The sequence below is a fragment of the Silurus aristotelis genome (assembly GCF_946808225.1).
Source record: "Silurus aristotelis genome assembly, chromosome: 10".
Taxonomy (NCBI): Eukaryota; Metazoa; Chordata; class Actinopteri; order Siluriformes; family Siluridae; genus Silurus; species Silurus aristotelis.
The window spans coordinates 21,862,031-21,876,886 of NC_139583.1; the positions used below are offsets into that span (position 1 = coordinate 21,862,031).

Consider the following 14,856-nt stretch of genomic DNA (forward strand, 5'->3'; position numbering starts at 1 on the left):
TCACTTAGATTATGCTGTGTTGCCTGCAATGCTTTTATACCTAGAGCAACACTATTTATTTTAGCTTACATAACATTATCATTTTTAGTATGTGGTTTATTATAATGTGTGTAGCTTGCAACAAAACAATTACAACCTAACTAGTCTGGTGTTATCTACTTAGCACGAACATACAATTCAGCATCAGTTCATCAGCAAGCAGAGCATTTTGAGAGGAATAAATGATTAAAGAATCTCCTGACTCGGACTTGCCACAGCATCCGTGGCCTTATTGGTGCGATTTTTTTTTTTAAAGTTGAAAAGGTTTTGGGCTCATGATAAATTATTAGATATTAACCAGTAATTGACTCATTATTAGCATTTTATTATTAGATTGGTGTGCTCAGAGCAACATTAGAGTCTTTTGATATAAACTGTGTTGATTAAGCAAGAGTCTTTTAATAAAAATGTTAATGTAATTATAGCCATAATAAATCATAGTACTTGGATACTTTTGTACTTTTGCTTAAGAAAATTTAAAGGGAGCACTTTTACATTTACTGGAGTAATATTTTACCTACTGTATCTTCACTTTTACTTAAGTACATGCATGTACTTTGTCCACCACTTATAAAAGGTCAAGTGTTTTAGTACTTTAGTCAAATGACCTATTAAGAGGCATAATTAATATTAATTAGTGTATTAGACACAATTGCAACATATATTTGTCTAAAACTGTTATGATTGATAATTCTTTATCAAAAAATGTGACATGAACAATAAATTAGGGCTAAAACAATTTATCGAGTGACGAGTAATTAGAATACAAAAATGCATTTAGGCAAATTATTTGTATAATTTAGCCTATTTAACTACACATGGAGCACTGTGTTTCCCCAAGGACTATTATTACTGACGCACCACCCGCTAAAGTAAACAATATGGAAGCCTGTTTCCGCTACATACAAAAATTGCCTAATTTTGACTTTATTTCTTGAAATTCCGCCTTTTTTCTCGCAATTCTGCATTGTTGGGTTTTTTTTTGCCAATTGAGCAGTTACCCATCTGTAGTGCCAGAAAGCTTTACATATTAAAAATAAAATGGGCTACAATCAATAGCATTGCATGATATCAAACTGAGCCCCTGATACCTGAATAGAAGTCTGTCTAACAATCAGCTCTGAAGGAAACAAGATATATGAAGCAGCGGAGTCCTCTTTCATACACCAACAGCTTTAAATTTCAGGCCGACCACATGGTTACCAGTGGATGCACCAGAAATGGAAATAAAGTTGCAATTGCGAGGAAAAAATTTTGGGGGCAGAAACGGGCTTCCATACAATACACAAGATGTTGCAAAATGGAGGAACACAACAAAAAGTTTCCAAAGTTTGGGATATATTTCAAACTAAAACATAAAGAAAACACAGTACAATGTGTTAACCTTATTTTTATATTTCTATTTATGATTTAATACATTTTAGTATTTGTATTTACATTTAGATGTAATATGGCAATGAAATGCACTAAATGGGTTTAGATTTAACAGATATTATTCTTTAACAGTCTTTCTTCTGGGGCTACCCACAAATTTTCTTATTGTCACTGGTAGACTGCAATTGAGTTTTCCACCATGATTCTGCTATAAATATTTGGTCAATTCTTGTAGCCCCTGTCCTTTGTTATGACAAATGAAAATAGATGGTAAAGGGTAGATGGTTTTATTTAAATCAAATTAAAAATGTTATTTTTGTTGCACAAAAACTTTGCACATGTTTACATTCCAAACAATTGACTAAAATATTATTTTAATTGATAATCCTGATTAACTTTACTAAACAAAAAAAAAAAACAGGATCACTTTTAAATAAGATTTGATTTTGATTGATTCTTAGTCCTACCTTTGCTGTTCCACTTTGCTGTGCTTGTAATCTCCTAACAGCAATCCACACAAGAAGCAAGCAGTTTCTGCTGTTCCTTCTGTATTTATAAAGATCCTTTAGTGGAGTATAGTTCAATGAAATGATCCTTACTCACTGAGTGTGTGTGTGTGTGTGTGTGTGTGTGTGTGTGTGTGTGTGTGTGTGTGTGTGTGTGTGTGTGTGTGTGTGTGTGTGTGTGTGGGGCTTGGGTGGGGGGGGATTTAGTGTCAAGACTATTGAGTTATTGCAGCAATAACGCAGTGTTACCAAATGATAACAGCTGTTATTAAAGTTTTCATTGTGTCCAAACTTGAAACTCTCTGAGTATCGTGCAATGTCGATCCTAAAGTGATCTTTGGGACCATTTTTAACTCCATATTGAGAAGAGGATGAATTATTGTTTCCATAAATTATAGTTTCCAAAAAAAAAATCAAGTAACTACAATTACAATATTAATGCTTCAAAGAAAATAACTGCAGATAATGCTGCATATTATCTTTCATTATTTTGCAATATATTAATAGAGCAGAGAGAAAATGTATTCTCACAGCACAATAAATATTTTTTTATTACATAACCCATATGAAACAGTTTCATGAAAGCTTGAGTTGGTTATATTCGTCACTAGGTTACGTATGTAACCCTAGTTCCCTGAGGGAACGAGAGCTGCGGCGAAAATGGTTTGGGAATGATTGGCGTTGTTCACGCTCTGAGTCACGTGTAAAATCCGGCCAATAGGCAAGTCGTGTATCACGTAAACCAGGAAGAAACAAAATAGGTAAGCAATGGTAGCTTTATTAGCTTCTGAAAAAGGAAAAGGTAAGCGCTAAAGGGATTTAGGGAGTATGGCCCGTTGACGCAGCTCTTGTTTCCCTATGGACTCCGACTCCCTCCACGGACTCGTCCTGTGGAGGTATGTGTCCACTGCTTGCAAAAAACAACAAAGTCAATTTTTTTTTTTCTGGTTGGGGCTAGGAAAAGAGAAGTGCCTGCAAAATAACAGGTGGTGAGATACATACCCCGATTAAGGGTAGAGAAAAGTGCTGGCCATGCCAGAGGCAAACTCCAGGAGAGACAGGGCCACGGAAAGAGCCGGTAGGTCCCCGACCCTTACAAGTGAGAAAATTGGCAGAAGAAAGGCGGTCTAAACCGACAGATACCTAAGGGCCTCCTCGGCCAAAGGATCAAATGGGGGGTCAGATAGAGCCGCCAGCTTAACGGCCAAGTCCCACACAGGCACTCTGGGTTGGACCCCGGGCCTCAGCCTCCGGGTGCCGTGTAGGAAATGTGTCACAAGAGGGTGTTTCCCCAGCAACTGCGCCGCTGGCAGGGTTACAATAAGCCGCGATAGTGGACACGTAAACCTTCATGGTTTATGGAGCCAATCCTGTGGTAAACTGTTCCTGCAAGCACTCCAGAACTAAACCAACTGGGCAGTTGACTGGGTCCAACTGGTGGTTCTCATACCACGTAATGAACAGATGCCATTTAGCGGCATACAACTTCCTCATAAAGGGAGCTCTGGAATGGAGGATGGTTTCTACTACCTCAGTAGAGAGATCAACTGCTAGAAACCGCACCCCCTCAAGGGCCACAGCCACAGCTTCCATAACTCTGGGCTGGGGTGAACCAGGGTTCACCCTGCCTGTAAGAGGAGATCCCTCCTAGGAGGAGACAAGCTTCTCCCTGGCGGGTTCTCTCCAGAACTTCTGGAAGCAGTGCGATAGGGGGAAAGGTGTACAGACGTAGCCTAGGCCATGTCTGCACCATGGCGTCCAGCCGTAGTGGGGCTGGGTGAGAGAGAAAGAGCCAGAGGAAACAATGTGCAGTCTCCTAAGTCGCAAACAGATCCACCTGGGCTCTGCAATATCTCTGCCATATCTGCTCCACCACCTTGGGATGGAGCCTCCATTCCCCGGGCCTCGGCCCTTGCTTCGAAAGGGCGTCTGCTCACCAATTTACCAAGATGGGGCCTTGAGATAGGAAAGTAGGTTCTTTCCATACTTATAAGGCTCAAAGCGCTTGCCGCGAGACCTTGCTAGTATGGAACAGATTGCCCTTTTGATAGAACCCTTTGTCTCTGGGCCACCACCACTGGAGGAGGCCAAATGGGATCACACTGGACCCTGCCGCCATAGGACCGAGCAGCCTCTGGAACTGCTTCACAGTAAGTGACTGGCCTGCTTATAATCTCTTGACTGCAGTAAGGATGACTTCGATCCGGGCAGGAGACAATTGTGCCCGCAACACAATCGAGTCCCACACTATGCCCAAGAAGGTGGTTCTTTGTACTGGAAAAAGCACACTCTTTTCTGCATTTAGTCTCAGCCCCAATTTCTTCATGTGGGTAAGAACGACATCTTGATGATGACTCACCAGAAGCTCTGATCGAGCGGCATACCTTGGTGGCCCTGAGGGTTAGGTCGTGGCATGACATAACTCCTAGATCGTCAGCCCCAGAGCTGAAACCCTCATCCATCTCTCATAGCAGGTCAGCCTGGTATGCCTGCAACAAACTCATCGTCTCATTGCCGAAGCGTCTCATTGGCTGGATTTTACGTTTGATTCAGAGCGTGAACAATGCGAGGCGTTCCCAAAGCATTTTTGATGCAGCTCGAATTCCTGAAGGGGAACTGAGGGTTAAACTTTGGCCTGTGGAGATATACGGTGTGTCAAGTATTCGGAAAAGGAAAATGGAAAATGTATTTCTGGATGCATTCTACATTCTTTGAAATGTAGAATCTTTTCTATTATGTCATTGCTATTATAGTTTAAAATTGAAAATGCTGTAAAAAATAATTAGGGAAAACAAGCATTGTGACTTACTGTACAGTTAAGATTTTTCCAATGATTTCTTAATACATGAACTGCTAATTTGTTATGCACAAAATAAAATTTATATACACAAAATGCATAATAATATAATGGACATTATAGTTATCAGTTATGAGGGTGAGAGGGTTCAGTTACATAATTGTATCAATGTGGCTATAATGGCAGCTGGTTGTACCATAAGTAAAATATAGGCTTCATTGCAACATGACTGAATAGTTACAGTATGCAATAACCTCATGGGTAGTATTATTTTTTCCCCTCATAAGCCTTCTCCACACTTCATTTCAATATTTCATTATTTCATTATTTCATTATTTATTTCATTATTTATTTCATTATTTATTTATTTATTTATTTAAAATTTTTTTTTTTTATCTTACTTTTGAACTGCAAATCAATTTTAGCCTCACTCCTGACATAAGCCTATTTCTAAAATGTTAGATATTGTTGTATCTCAATGAGCTTTGTTTCTCAAGCAGACACAGAACAGCACAAGCTGCAATTAACAATTCTTTCAAAGGCTTTTTTTCTCTGCACTTTCATTCAGGCTTAGATTGCTCCACACGGACCAAAAGCTGGGTAGGCAGCTTTCACGCAAAAGAGAAGCAGCGCCAACTAAAAGAATCAATACTCAGGATTGAATTGCCCACTGCAGTTTTAGTCATGGGAGTCCCTGGGTGAGGACTGAGGATGAAAACTGAATTTTTTGGGAAGAATAACTCCAGGTTACGTATGTAACCATGGTTCCCCCTGGGAGCAAGGTGCTGGGTCAGAAACGCTTTGGGAATGCCTCTGTCTTGTCTACGCTCTAAATCCCCTGTATAATTAGTCCAATTGCAAGTGCGCTATCACTGGCAGGGTGACGTCTCAACCAAAAATGCCATGTGTTTAAAAGCACATGGCATCAAACCAGCGCCAGCTTCTGAAAAGAGAAGGAAGCGCTACAGGGATTCAGGCAGTGTGGGATAGAGATGCAGTATCTTATTCCCTCTGGGATCTTTGGTTACATACGTAACCTAGAGACGTTCCCCTTCAGGAACTCAAGTTACATCAGAAACACTTTGGGAACGAGAGTCCAATCAAGCCAGATTGATCAATTCCTGCCTAGTGTGGACAGGCACAGAAAGGGTGAAGGACAGAGGGGCCAGGAGTGGCACTGAGGTCAAGGCTATAGAACCTGACAATAAGGCCACCACACTCCGAGTGGAGTGACCCAAAAAGGAAAACTTATAAGCGGATGAAATAGCATCCACCTGCTGAGAGTCTGCTTGTTTGCAGGGAGCCCCTTTTTTTATAGGGATCGTAGCAGATGAACAGCTGCTCCGACTTTCTCCACAGTTATGTTCTGTGAATGTATTAAGCCAGTTAAGCTTCTCCTAGTCAGGGGCCTGCAAAAAAGGAGGATAGAATGCCTGCAGCATGACAGGTCATAGGAGAACCAAGGGCACCTTTGGAACATACCCCAGTTTGGGGTAGAGAAAGGCATTGGCCATGCCTGGAGTAAACTCCAGGAGAGATGGGACTAAGGAAAAGACCTGAAGGTCCCCGACACTCTTTAGGGAGGAGATAGCCAGAAGACAAACAATCTTGACTGTAAGAAACTTTAAGGGCACCTTAGGCAAGGGCTCAAAGGGATGCTTAGACAGGGCCTCCAAAATGGCAGCCAGGTCCCACAAAGTCACTCTAGGTCTCACCCAAGGTCTCAGCCTTCAGGGGCCACGGAGAAAATGTGTCACTAATGGGTGCTTGCCCAACAACTGCTTAGCAAACAGTGCCTGATAAGCCACAATAGCCAACATATAAACTTTCAGGGTGGAGGGAGACAACCCTGTGACTTACTGTCCCTGCAGGAACTCCAGCATGGAACCAACTGGGCAGTTAAGTGGGTCCAAATGGTGGCTTTCCCACCACACAGAGAACAGATGCCAGCTCTGTACATCTCTGGATTGAAGAATGGTCTTCACTACCTCGGCAGGGAGACCAGCAGCTTAGAGCAGCCTCCATAACTCCAGGCAGTGGTGAACCAATGCGCCCCCTGCCTTAGAGAGAAGATCCCTCTTGGCAGGAATCTTCCAAGGAGGTTGCTCAAAAAGGGTTACTAAATCCGGAAACTAAGATCTGCCCGGCCACCGAGGGGCCACCAGAGGGAAACAGACTCCATCCCAGCGAACTCTCTTTAGAACTCCTGGGAGCAGCGTGACAGTATAAAAGGGAAAAAGGAAAGCTGCTCTCATTGAGAGCACTATACATCCCAGGGCAGTTGAATCAAGGAGCAGACCCCCTTTCAAGGCAAGGGCCGAAGACCCAGGTAATGGAAGCTCCACACAGAATTGGTAGAGCAAATATAGAGAAGATTTACAGAGCACAAGTGGATCTGGAAACGGCAATTCGAGGCCGAAGCCTGGTAATGGAGGCTCAACCTGGAAGTGGTGAAATAAATTTTACAGAGCACAAGTGGACCTGTTTGCGACTCAAGAAACATCACACTCACTTACTCCCTTACTCACTCAGCCCTTCTTGGGCTTGACGCTAGGATACAGGCATGTCTGAGGCTCCGCCTGTATGCTTTTCACCCTGTATCACTGCTACCGGGTGTTCTGGAGAGAGTTCGCCAGGATGTAGTCCTTCTCCTCCTGGTAGCCTTGTGTTGGCCAGGCCGGCATGGTTCAACCGGTGATTACACACATTATTTCAGTTTCGACGCAGTGTCTCGTTCCCTCAGGGAACTAGGGTTACATATGTTACAGCAGCAAAGGAAAAAAAAATAAATAAAATGCAAATATATAAAAAGAATAGACACATAGTTTAACTGATTACACATAATTTTAGAGAGTGGACAACCCAGTCGCGTTCCCAAAACATTGCAAAGCAGCGTCTTGTTTCCTCAGGGAACAAGGGTTAAATACGTCACCTAGAGATGTTATATGTCATACCTTTAAAAATGTCTGGTATATTTCAGCCTGATACAGTGGTTCTTTCAAGTTTATAAACCCTTTAAAATTGTGTATTTATCCATCAATATGATCCAAAACACCATCAGATTTTTACACACCCTAAACAAAGCAAATTAAACAATTATTCCCAGTTATTCTTTTATTTTGAAAAATTATTATTATTATTATTTTAGAGGTATGTAAATCTTTGCCTTCAGTATCTCATGTGCAGCAATCAATGCAAGTTAAAGTCTCTGAAAACTGTTGATAAGTCCTCCATAACAGCTTGGAGGAATTTCAGCCTACTCCTCCAAACAGAACAGCTTCAACTTTGGGATGTTGTTTGGTTTGTTATGTGGAATTGTGAGCCAAAAGAGGTGTAAGCAGTGTATTCAAGTTTTCAAAAGACAGCAAGTGTGATGCTGCATGACTACATGGGTTAAAGGATCCTCTGATATAAAAGTTATTTCACTGATTTAGAGAGCAATGCAGATTGAAGGTAACAGCTCCAACTTTATTATACCTGCATTGCATTGTCTTGAGGGAAGGCGACCAATTAAATGCCGAAGAGGTAATACTTAGAAGGCTTACTTTTTTAGTGCTTTTTTAATGCAGTTGTCCTGAAGGCATCCAGGAGATGGTGAGAATGCTTGAGGCAACAGAAACAAGGGAAACCCTATCTCAAAAACCTTGGGAGAAACCAGGGTTAAACAGGGGACACTGTCCTTCATTGACTAGTGCTGAAAAAAGTTTAGCAACTATTGAACTTTTAGAAGGAATAAATGAAGAAATGTATGGAGATACTGTGCAGGTTCTGGATGCAGGTATTGAAAAGACGCAAGCAGCATGGATTAGGAAGAGAAGGTGGAAAATATCATTTGGGCAATATTATAAAAAATAAAAAGAAAACAAGATTAGATAATATCTTTAGATATAATGTGCAATGAAAAATTATTCTTTATACTTAGTTTGAAATGGTGCAGGTTCTTGTGTCCACACCATGAAATGTGTCTTTTTCCATTCAAATCTTAGTTAACAGCACATAAATAAACAAATAATTAATTAAGAAACCCCTTCAAAAAAAAAAAAAAAAAACTACAGAAACTGTTTGTCAGTGCAGTGTGTATTGTACAGTGATAAATGTCCTTATTCTAGCTTTCCCAGGCATTTAATTCAAAACACAGAGATGTATCAGAACATGGAAATGAACCAAAGTACCAAAGTTCCAGTGCTCTGTGCGGGTTATTGGAATTGGTTTAAAGATGGTGGGAGCAGTAGGTGTTTATTGCAAGCTATATAGGTCTAAATCCGCACCCTAGAAAACTGGCATGTGCTGGTCATCTGGAAATACTTTATGTAATGTGGCGCTATTTATTTGTTAAATAAAGAAGGAAATATTCAGCACAAAAAGAAGCATTTGTGCAAAGACCCTATCATGCATAATTTCGGTGTAAAGTTAATGAGGATGAGAAGCTTCGGGTATGGTTTGTGTGATTGTGTTGCACACAAATGCACACAAATGCACACACACACACACACACACACACACATTATAATATATATATATATATATATATATATATATATATATATATATATATATATATATATATATATATATATATATATATATATATATATTATAGTGTGTTTGTGTGTGTGTGTGTGTGTGTGTGTGTGTGTGTGTGTGTGTGTGTGTGTGTGTGTGCAATTGCACAATTGTCTTGTATTCAAACTCTTCCTGGAAACAACAGTGCTCCATAACAACAAAGGCTTTGTTATTCCGAAACAGGATTAATGAGTTTTTTGAGGTCACAAACACAAGCTCCAAGGAACTAATGGACTCACTGGTATTTAAGGACCAGCAAAGGTCTTCTATATGGAGACATACTGTATGGGGACATATGCTCACCGTCCACATTAATAGGAATACCTGCTCATTTATCAAGTTGTTCTAATCAGCCAGTTATAGTGGTAGCAGCGAAATACCCGGGCTGTGTTAACAAAAACTCTTGATCTCTAGAAATTTCCTACACAACAGTCTCCAGAAACTTTTGAGAATAGTGCAAAAATATTTTATGGGCACAGATTTACTAAACGTACACCTTGTGCTGTAGCCATAACTAAATATGTTTTGCATATTAATTAATTTGCAGGTGTAGTCTTGGACATTTTAGCCAACTATGTTAACAAAGATGCAGCCAATAGGTAAAAAGAAAAATTCCAATGTTTCATTAATTCTAATTAATTATCTGCAGACCTTTATGCCACATTCGTCCATGGAACCGGACTTTGGATAATCGTGCTTTTGGATCAACATGCAATATACTGTATGACTGTAAAGGGACTCTGTATATAGACAAGGCACACTGACTATCTCTCATGCACGCAACAAAGCTGATAATTTTTCCACCGTCAAGAATGTGATCATAAAGATAAGATTAGAACAATTACTAGAGCGAAATAAAATTAGAGACCACAATGTCTTGTGCCTGTGAATAAATCTCATGTATAGTGATCTGAGGTAAATTATTAATTAAAGTATGTAAATAATTAATGAAGTGCAACTGATTGGGGAGAAGTGAAAAAAAAGAACACTTGTTTTGGATTAGAGTTACTGTACTGTGGGCAGTAATACATGTAAAAAAAAGTGGTATTTATTTGGGGGCTTGGTCAAAGCCAAGTACAGGTCCAAGCTTGAAAACAATGTTAAACAAATACAGATAAACTAAAGATAAATGTATTGTGACTGAGAGAATACTAAGGTATAACATTTCCTTGTTGAGAAACAGAACATATTGCATGAGCTGTCCAAGCAAAGAGTCTCAAACCCTATATTTTGCTATGTTTTTAATCTTTTCTGGCTGTATATAGTATTAAAAGCGACTTAAATGCATTACAGTTACTTTCTGGATTCAGATCGATTGATGCTTCAAAACAATTCACACCTCTGCCATGCATTTTGCTTTTGCAATTCCATTTAAAATAAAAGTAAAAGCATTCACACCACCAACAAATCCACTAAAAAGCAAAACCGTAACTGTTTTTTCTTAATGTCAGTAGAACTTTTAGGCAAAAGCAATTACATGTTGATTTTTATAGAGAAGTGAACTTTTCAATTTACTCTTATTAGTCCATTGAAATCATGGCAAATGGAAATGCAATCACTCTCCAATTTAAGCACTAAGGAACTCGGGAACTCAGGAATAAGCTTTAATCAGAGAATGGGGTAAGGGCCTAAACTTGGCTGGAATATCACTGTTATGCATGCTCCTCGTGTAACTTTTTATATAATATTACATCATAATTTGCATCCTACTTTTGCACTTAGCCACTGAACATTTACATGTACTCTACCATGTGCATTAATTCATTTGCAGGTGTAGTTTTGGGTGTTTTAGAAAACTATGTTAACACAGATGCATCCAGTAGGCGAAAGGAAAAATTCCATTACTTAATTCATTCTAATAGAGAAATTGCAGACTTTTTTGCATGCCGTATTTGTCACTAAAACAGGATTTCGGATATTCTTGCTTTTGGATGAATAGCAATATATGACAGTACGGAGACTCCATATATAAACAACCTTTATTGTGGGCAGTGTTTTGTTCACAATTATGATTGTCCAAGATAGGAATCATCATGTTTTTACATCCACCGGCTACAGAAGCTAAAGAAGAGTGCTGTTTTGCACTGCAAAAAAAAATCATTCATGAACTGCTTTTTCAGCTTCAGCTGTACCAATGCTTAACTACTCTCCTAAACGTTAACTGCCAGCCTAAACCTATTAACTAACACTTGCGCTTTACTGCAGTCATCTGTTATTGCATTATTGTATGACTGTGTTAGATTACCCTCCAGATGCACTTCAAGTATTTTAGTGCACCACATAGAGCACCTAAGCCACGGTTTTAGCCACTAGGTTTTACTACACAGTAATATTAATGTGCCTTAAATTAGTGAACTTGCTAGAGAACTTAATTGCTGCTGATGATTACACAATAAAACAGTCTATATAACAATTGCAGCTTATTCCAAAAAAACTACAATTGGAGAGGCATTAGTGTAAGCTACAATAAATAAGAAACTTTCAGATTGGTAACCATAGCACAGTTTAGCATTCAGATAACTGCTTACTTCAGCTACGTTTATGTATAAAGCATTAAACAGAGGTCAGAAAAGAAAAGGGTGTATGTTATGCTATATGACTATGTTTGATCATACTGTTAATCAAAATTAGATTAAGCGTTACCATTAATGTCTAATACTGAGCAAAATCAAAATATACATCTGTTTTAAGTGTAACACTGTTTTCAAGATTTAAAAGGTAGACTCTGCACTCGAGTCAGTATCCTTCTACTTTGTTGCCAGTGCTATTTGTGTTCTTTGTAATGTTATGCTTTTCGGCTCTGATGTTGTTTTTGTCACAGCATGTAGTGTATAATAATTTGTCCAGGGACTGCACACAACAGAAACAAATACCCACAAGCAAGTATGCTGTCTGTAGATTTTTAAGGTTTTTTTTTTCTTTTGTCACAATAAAATTTAACTCACATAAATGCTCAAATACATAGGCTTGGGTTCAGAACTGAGATTTTGCTGGCAGCAAGTTTCACAAAGTGGCACACACAAACACCATTTAAAATCCATAAATTGCAAAAACTGACCATTTCCACAAAGGATGTACAGTGTACATATACAGAAACATTACTATGGATGGTGTCATGTCATTAGTAAATAAAATATACCATAAATGTGTGCATGCACCTATACACATCGACACAAAAAAAATGTGATCTAAGTTCTAAATCAATCCTAAAAAAACATTTTTTTACAAGAATACTATTTATACTATTTACTATTTATTTAGTAAATAAGCGTATTAGTAAAGAAGTAGATTTAAAACTCAAAATTACTGTATATTTACATGAAAATTAATATTATAATACTGAGATAAACATACAGTTCATACATGTTACTGTTCTATGGAACAGTAAGTTTGACAGTAGCACACATTTCTAATTGATACCACATAGCTATACATGGATGTTATACATAGAACCTGACAACTCTGTTTGTAAAACTTATTGCAATATGTATAAAAAAAAAAGAATTATGATTTCATATATTGACCTGTACTTATATATTAATACATAGCTTATGTAAAAATGCACTGTCCATAGAGCTGTATACAGTATTTCTGCAGAGCTCTCAAAAAAAAGAGAGTTACATGATTTAAAACATGTGTTAAATATTCATAGTCGTGTTTATGCTGCATGTTTCTCATTATATCACCACTTCCATGTTATTAAAAAAGAAAATTGTATGACTAGCAAACTTCTTAGATTGTTTTTAAAATGTAAACTGTAGACCACATAAAAAGGAAAAAAAAAATTTTTTTTCAAAATTTACCAAGCAGAGCTTTTATTTTCCTTTCATTTTTCACCCGGAACTTTCCTTTCTAGTACTCCCAACAGGCTTACTCACACACTCGCGGTTTGGGATACCTTTCCATCTTGACGTCCGCCGGTGCCCCCTTACGGATCAGCCGCCTTTCTCCGTCCGCCAGTCTCACTCGCGGATCGTCATGCCTTTTCTTGGCATCCACCCAAGTGCACTTGTCAGCCGGCATATTTTTCTCTGGTGCTTGCCCATGCTCAGTTACCATTCGGCGACCATTCCACTCATCTGTGTTCGGTGGCACTCTCCCCAAAGGCTGGTATCTCTCTCCTCTTTACTGGCATCACCAGACTAACACAGAGCGCACTGATTAGTCTCATCAGCTGCAAGTGTTTCTTACTGCTTGTTTTATCCAGCTCTGCCCTACCACCCATGCATTGCTGGCACATACCCCCAATGCCCGACTCAGGCCAGAAAACCGTCCGGCCTGAGTTTACTTCCCCCCTGGCATAAGAGACAGAAGGTGGTGGAAAGTGCTCCTATATTCCCAGATCCCATCTGGACTTCCCTGGAGAGGCGTGGCAGATGATGAAGTGCCCATTTTCGGGGTTTCAACAGCACTGTAACAAATCCCACTCATTCCATGTTGGAAAAAAGAGAGACAGGTTCAGAGACAAGTTCAAAGAGCTTTTAATTTTACCCTGGTGCTTTCCTTTCCAGTACTTACACCAGGGCTCACCCACACACTCGCATTCAGGACGTCTTTGGCATCTGCTGGCGCCCACTCGTGGATTGGCCTGCCTTCCTCCGTCGTCTGCCCGTCTCGCTGGGGGATGGCCACGTTTGCACTTTCTTGTGCCCGCCCAGGTTTTCTTGTGGACTGACACAACTTTTCCTGGCATCTGTCCGCGTGCACTTGCCAGCCGGCATGTCTTTCTCTGGCGCCTGCCTGTGCTCAGTCTCTGTTTAGCAACCTTTATGCTTGTCTCTGCTTGGTGGCTCTCTCCCAGAGGCTGGTGTCTTGCTCCTCTTTATTGGCATCGCCAGACTGAAACAGAGTGCACTGATTAGTCTCATCAGCTGCAGGTGTTGCTTACCGCTTGTTCCGTCCGGCTCCACCCTCCACTTGTGCACCGCTGGCACATACACCTATAATACACACACACACACACACACACACACACACACACACACACACACACACACACACACACACACACACACACACAAACAGGCCATAAACAGTCCTGCACTTCGTGCATGGTCATCTTAAATTAGAGGCAGCCTGTTAGGCCTCAGGAGATAAAACTCCTGCTTCGTGAATAACAAAAGGGCTAGAGAGTGGGAAGAAGGAATAAAGCATTGCCCTTCTAGTCTTTGAGTAGAGAGGAGCACACACACGCAGTGAAAGAGAACTCATATTCTCCAGAGGTTACAAATCAGACAGATAATTCACTGAATGAAAAATCTATCTGGTAAACCATTGCACCTCACAGTGACTCATACTCCTTTATTCTTGTTATTAGTGTGCCGTATTATGGGTCTTAAACGTACAATTTGTAGCTGAAGCGATTGCTTTGTGAGTAGTGCTTGTAGCACTAATGTGTCGTTGCACCTAAATATGCATTTTTGTAATTAAAGCCTTTAACCATTGACAATCATTCCGATTTACACTGGCCAATACAGACCACTTTTGTTGAAATGTTGTTCTATTGAAAATATAATTTCATATAAAAATGGCATGTTTTCAGTACTATTATAATGTTTATACTTAGTTAGGTTTGCT

The 14,856-nt window shown here is 39.7% G+C and overlaps 1 protein-coding gene across 1 annotated transcript in view; it reads right to left on the reverse strand.

Annotated features, from left to right (window-relative positions):
* si (sucrase-isomaltase) overlaps nt 1–2,046 on the reverse strand; it is an 84,798-nt gene extending 82,752 nt beyond the window's left edge. The window contains exon 1 of the mRNA XM_083552821.1: nt 1,881–2,046. The gene's annotated coding sequence lies outside the window, so the exon portion shown is untranslated. The remainder of the gene's footprint in view (nt 1–1,880) is intronic.
* Nucleotides 2,047–14,856: the final 12,810 nt, after the last annotated feature.